The sequence below is a fragment of the Meriones unguiculatus genome, chromosome 4 (assembly GCF_030254825.1).
Source record: "Meriones unguiculatus strain TT.TT164.6M chromosome 4, Bangor_MerUng_6.1, whole genome shotgun sequence".
Lineage (NCBI taxonomy): Eukaryota > Metazoa > Chordata > Mammalia > Rodentia > Muridae > Meriones > Meriones unguiculatus.
In genome coordinates, this window is record NC_083352.1 from 85565088 (window position 1) to 85571891 (window position 6804).

The 6804-nt window shown below is 42.1% G+C and overlaps 1 pseudogene; it reads left to right on the forward strand.

The window, feature by feature from the left end:
- Nucleotides 1-3549: 3549 nt before the first annotated feature.
- LOC110550764 (small ribosomal subunit protein eS6-like) lies at nucleotides 3550-4278 on the forward strand (annotated as a pseudogene).
- The last annotated feature ends 2526 nt before the right edge of the window (nucleotides 4279-6804 follow it).

Below are 6804 nucleotides of genomic sequence, written 5' to 3' on the forward strand. Positions count from 1 at the left end.
CTCTGAAAAACATTGAAGATACTCTACACTCTTTATGCCAAGATTTAATTATTTGTGTTAAAATAAAAAGCTCATGCATCTCATTAGTATGCTAATTTGCTTTCATCTTTAGTAAATGGTAAAAATGTATGTCTACTAAGGAACTGATTAAAAATAAATTTCTTTATAATTTATCATCAGTAACTGTTTTTGATTTATAACCTGTGGTATACCTAAGGTCTCTAAAACTTTCTTAGCTGAAGACTGAGGGGATTGCTCAAGGGGTAGAGCTTTTGCCATGTAAACTTGAGGACCAGAGTTTGGACCCCTGGCACTTACATAAATGCTGGGAGGCCTATGTGGTCCCTCCTGTAGTCCTAGTGTGAGGGACTCAAAGACAGGGCATCCATGGAGCAAGCAAGCTAGCCAACTAGATTAGCCAATCAGAAAGCCCTGGGAGTGGAGAGCAACTGAGGAAGACTCCTGACGTCAACATCTGGCCTCCACATAAGAAGACACACCTGTTTGCAACACATATGCACATGCAAAGAGACAATGGAGTAGAAAAGGATGGGGAAATTTTAGAAAGCCCAATATAAGGTTCTGCCTCAATTTGATCTGTTCATTGCAAAGCCACATTCCCCGGTAGCCCTGGGTGTATCCTGTCACTGCAGAGTAACATGATTATGTCCTTATTCTGACTCCTGCTCGGATAGGGTTTTAGTGAGTTCTCCTCAATGCTCGTTAGAAAACAGGTAAGAAACAGGCATTATAAACCTGTTGCATCGAGCAGGCCAGGGAAAGCCTGCTCTTTCACCTAACCTGACTCTCTATTTCAGAACAACTCTAAATGATGCAACCTGCATGCTTAGCATAAAGATAGTACATTAATGGTGCAAAGCTCCCTGAAACTTGCAAATATCGTGCAGTTCAGACAGGAAAATGAGCTCGTGTTATAATGAATATGGATTGTACCATTCCAGCCCTCAAGAACCATAAAAGACAAGTTCATTACTGGGAATTTTGAGAAGTAGAGGAAGTCAAAGCTGGTTGGGTTCTCTCTGTGTCAGTTAGACATTGCAAGGCAGCTGTTAGTAAATAGTATTTCTAGGAATGGATTATTCTGATGCCTTTCAGGATGTATTTAAAGTTATAAATGGCTGTATTTGCTGGAAAAAAAAAGTCAGTTTTGGTGGAAGTATGCGTATACTGAATCTCTTGCAGGCAGGGCTAAGCACTTGTCTGTCTGACTACTGCTGACAGCCAGGAGCTAGAAAAGTTTGGGTTGGAAGACAGAAGTAAAAGAGTTGTTGACAAAAACCTGCATCTCTGTGTGTGTGTGTGTGTGAGAGAGAGAGAGAGAGACAGACAGACAGACAGACAGACAGAGGGGGAAAGAGAGACAGAGAGAAATAGAATCTAGATACCACCACTATCCTCCAGTGTCATTTGGGAAATCCTTGAAAAGTTAATGTAAACAAAAATTACATTTGTGAGGCTGGAGAGATGGCTCAGTGGTTATGAGCACAGTCTGCTCCTCCAGAGGACCAGGATTTGATTCCCAGAACACCGTGGTAGCTCATAGCCATATTTACTTACAGTTCCAGGGGAACTGACTCCCTCTTCTAGTAACCTTGGGCACCAGGCATATAAATGGTACATAAACATACATGTGGGCAAATACCTATACACATTAAGAAATGAAAAGAGTTTTAAAAGAAAGAAAGACAATGAAGGAAAAGAGAACAGAGTGAGAAAATTCTTGAAGACAGAAAATGAATGTTGACAAGTTGCAGCTAATGTCAACTGGAGAATAGGGTAGGTGAGTGCACGTGTCTGCCTGGCAACACCCATGAAAATCCCTGTTAAAACTGAACCAACACTGTGGATTAGAATGCACTTTCTAGAATCCTCTTGTCTCCATGCACAGCTGCTTCGGGAACAAACAAGCTCTTGCAGGCCCCTATCACAAAGAAAATATACTTTAGTTTGGGTGGAAATTAAATTGTTCAAGGATTTCAATAAAGAGGCATGTGTTCTCAAGTAATAGTCTAGGAAGTTTTTTTCTGCAAAACAATCAATAGCAGATTAAAATCCGTGCTTCAAGAGGTCTTTGAGCAGAAATTCTCAGTAATATCCAGTGATAACCAGGGATGAACACAGTGCAACCCTCTTAGATGCACTCCAAAGACACAGTGACGCATGACTCCTCCCCGGTCCTCAGCTCCATCCAGAAAAGGAGGAAAAGATAATTAAGCTATTCTCTTTAAGATGAGACAAAACTCATTTTAGAAAGACATAAAACATACAGACTTTTTGTGACATCTAGGGAAGATGACTGTGGGGAAATTATAAGTGACTATGGTTTTCAATTTTAAGAAATATATTGACTTCTCTTAATGTTAAAAGAGATGGTGGGATATGATGCCACATGCATAGGATTCCAGCATTCAGGAGGCTGAGGCAGGAGGATGGTGAGTTTTAAGAAGGTGTGGACTATCTAACAATACCCTGATTCAAAAAGTAAGGGGCATTTTAAATTAAATTAACAGTAATTTTACTGTGGGGATGTCAAGACCCAAGATGAGATTCAATCAAAGTGTGTAGTTGGACAATCTCTACCTGTGAGAACTCAGTGTCCCCTTCCTGTGTAGTATGTCAAAGCCATTCAATTAGCCTCTGCCTGGTGGGCTGAGCTTAAGGAATCCTCCTGCACAATCCCTTTCCTATTTTCTCTCCATCGCCTGGCAGGGTGCCCAGGACCAAGCACTTCAGACAGAGTTACAGATGGCAGGGACCCAGGTCCATCATGATTGTGTAGGGTAGTATTCCGCACATCCAGAGAATGTTTTGGAGTTATTGATGTGTTCATGTCTGAGCCTAACATTGTTTTTAGAAGGACTAAGGACAGACCTTTGGATGACAAACACACATCATGTAGGTAAGCGCCACGCCTTCAACTTAAATTAAAACTCCCTTCCGAAAATATTAAGGTATCTTTCAAAAAAAGCAATTGTTGGGCTGGGGAGGTGGCTCAATTGGTAAAGCTTCACCATTCAAGTATGTGGACCTGAGTTCAGTCTCCAGAACTCACGTAGCCTAGTGGTGGTGTTATTTTGTAATCCCAACACTGGAGGAGGAGGGGTGGAATCAGAAGGATGCTGGGGCTTGATGGCTGGCCAGCCTAGCCTACTGAGTGAGTTACATGTCACTGAGGGACCCTGCCTCAAAAATGTAAGGTGCAGGATGCTCTAAATAATACTCTAGAGGCTGCCACTAGCCTCTAGATGTGCACACATGCACAACACACACACATAATAGTCATCATCTTGTCTTAAGGATAACCTTGGAAATCTATGTTCATTCTTTATTCTTCACCGTGTTGAGACACAGTTAAACATTTTTGAAGATGTTATCAGTTTATAAATAAAATGCATCCACCAGGCTCATGTTTGAACACTTGGGCCCCAGTGGTGGCACTGTTTTGGAAAGTTGGGGAGCGAATCCCAACTAAAGAAAATAGCTCCTGCTCTTTTTCATGGTGTCTCCTAGGCGGTTGGCTGTGTCAAGATGAAGTAGACTATCTCCTTCCCTGCCACTGGCTGTCAGAAACTCATTGAAATGGACAATGAGTACAAGCTTCACACATTCTATGAGAAGCACATGGCCACAGAAGTAGCTGCTGATGCCCTGGGTGAAGAGTGAAAGAGTTATGTGCTCTGGATCAGTGGTGGGAACAACAAACAAGGTTTTCCCATGAAGCAAGGTGTTTTGACCCATGGCGGAATACACCTGCTGTTGACTGAGGGACATTCTTGCTATAAACCAAGGAGAACTGGAGAGAGGAAGCAAGTGAGTAATGGATGCATTGTGGATGTCAACTTGGTTATTGTTTGAAAAAGGAGGGGGGTGATATTCCTGGACTGATAGACACTCCTGTGCCTCATCGGCTGGGACCTAAAAGAGCTAGTAGAACACAAAAGCTCTTTACTCTCTCTAAAGAAGATGAGAAGATGATGTCTGCCAACATGTTGTCACAAAGCCCTTAAACAAAGAAGGTAAGAAGACCAGTATGAAAGCACCCAAGATTCAGCGTCTTCTCACTCCATGTGTCGTGCAACACAAACACTGACATTCTGCTCTGAAGAAACAACGTACTAAGAGAAAAGTTTAGCAGAATATGCTAAGCTTTTGGCTAAGAGAATGAAGGAAGCCAAAGAAAAGTGCCAAGAACAGGTTGCCAAGAGATGTAGGCTGTCCTCACTGAGAGCTTCTACTTCTGAGTACAATCAAAAATAAGTCTTCAAGAGTAACAAATAAGATGATCATACCTTGAATTCCCCACCCCCAACAAAAAGAAGAAAGTAGGTCCCTGGGAGGCAGGTTGAGATTTTATTGCCTGAACCCAGTTTATCCCATCTCTTCTTGATCTGCCTTGATATAAATGAACAGGTTCCCACGCTTACAGCTGTGAGCTGCTCCCACCCTAAAACACCTTTCCTCCTTGATGGATTCTATCCTCTCAAACTGTGAGCTAAAATAAATCCTCCTTCTCTGAAATTGCCATTTGTTCAGGTGTTTGGTAGCAAAAGGAAAAAAAAAGAGGCTAATATAGATGTAGAATGAATCATAGGTAGGTTTCAGAATGAGATTGAGTGAAATATCAAAAGCTAAACTCCAAGAAAAGCTCTCATAAAACCTTGTAGTAATTCTGTGAAGATAATGCAACATGCTCACTTTATGACCTCCTCTATTAGGTGGCAGGATGTTTGCAAACTTAAAAGCTTTCACAGTGGAAAAAATAATTCCTTTTGTTTCATGCATCATTTGCTTCTCTATTCTGTTTGTTACCTTAGTGGGAGGAAGAAGGGGACAAAAATATCTGACATTTACGCTAATATGTTACCTGATATAAATATGTATGAACCTCAAATACACTCTACCCTTGACTGGAGACTATGCTCAGGCTGTTCTCATCCCTACAAGACTCAGGGAAGCTTGCTGTAAAATTTTCTCAGACAAGCCTCCTATGGAAGTGATTTCTCTCTGTGGAGTAATACAAACATTAATCTCAAAGTATTTGGTGAGCCATTGGGGAATAGCTTCAGAGGGTCAAAAAGCATTTAAAAGATCATAATTTAATTGATAATAGTTTTTGATGCATAACTCCTTTTCACTGTATAAAACAATCTGACCAAAAAGCAAGTTCAGGAACAGCCCCCACGCTCCTTACTAGGCTGTCTCTTGCATGGACTCTGTTGCCTGCTTTTTGATCACTTCCCCCTAATGGGGCCTTATCACCAAGCCACAGGGAAAGAGGATGCACTCAGTCTGATTCAACTTGATGTGCTGGGGTAGGTTGGGGATGAGCAAGGGAAGGGAGAAGAGGGAGGGAGAATGAGACCAGGAAGAAAGGAGGGAGGGGGCTACGATCAGGATGTAGAATGAATAAGTTAATTGATTAACTAATTAATTAATAATTCATAAAAAGTTCAGGGATGAGAATTTATTTTGCCTCATGCTTGAGAGGTCACAGTCTATTCTGAAGAGGAAAGCTTGGAGGGTTGGCCTAGTTTTTAGCAGAGTGGGCTAGGAAGCAACAGAAAGAAATGCCTGCACGCAATTGTGTTCCTCTTTCTTTGCCTTTCACTCTCCTATGGCTCATGCCCCACAGAGATAGAGGCACTCACATTTAGGGGCAGTCTTTTCTCCTCTGTAAATCCTCTCTCAAGATACCCTTAAAGACAAACCACGAAGTATACCTTACCAGTCTCCCAGGTGGTTTTAAATTGTTAAGGTGACAATGGAGACTAACTATTACAATAACTTACATGACCCCTGGAATCCTCACTGTCCACATGTACTAAACAGGAAAGTCAGACTCCTGGGTGCAATCAATAAAGGAATAAACAAGTCAATTGTACTATTGTCAATAAATGTAAATGCAGCTCAGCTACTTTTTAAATATATATATATATTATGTATTTATTTATTCACTTTATATTCCATTCATAACTCCCTTCATCCTCTCCTCTTGGTTCCATCATTTCTCCTTCTTTTCCCTATCCCCTGTTCCCTACCCCTCAGAGAAGGGGAACTTCCACATTAACCCACCCCAGCACATCAAGTCACATCAGGAATGAGTACATCCTTTTTCATGGTGACCTGGTAAGGCAGCCCCACCAGGAGGAAGTAATTGAAAAGCAGGCAACAAAGTCCATGTCAGAGATAACCTCACTCCCCTTTCTTGGGTACCCACATTAAGGCCAAGCTGCCCATTAAGTACATATGTATAGGTGGCCTACGTCCAGTCCATTCATGGCCCTTGATTGGTTGGTGCATCAGTCTCTGCAAGCCTCCCTGGGCCCAGGTTGGTTGTCTCTGTTGGTCTTTTTGTGGAGCTCCTGTCCCCTCCAGATCCTTCTACCCTTCCCCCGACTCTTCTACAAGACTCCCTGCTCTGTGCCCAATGTTTGGCTGTGAGTCTCAGCATCTGTTTCAATACACTGCTGGGTGGAGCCTCTCAGAGGACAGCTATGCTAGGCTCCCATCATGGACCTCCCATGGCCTGTTCTACTGGGGTTCAAGTGGACAAGGACATTAAAAATCCATACTCAAAGGGAAACTCAGCTACTTTTTCCTTTGGGTATGGATTTTAAATGTCCCTATCCACTTAAAGGCCAATAGAATGAGCATTGGGAAAGCCCATCTGGCCGAGCCTCTGGGAAAAGTGTCCAGTGGTGTCTTAAGGGATGGTTCTTTCAGTCTTCCCTTGCATTCAGCATCTATAATATCCCTAATACTTATTTGTTTTGCTTTATTTTA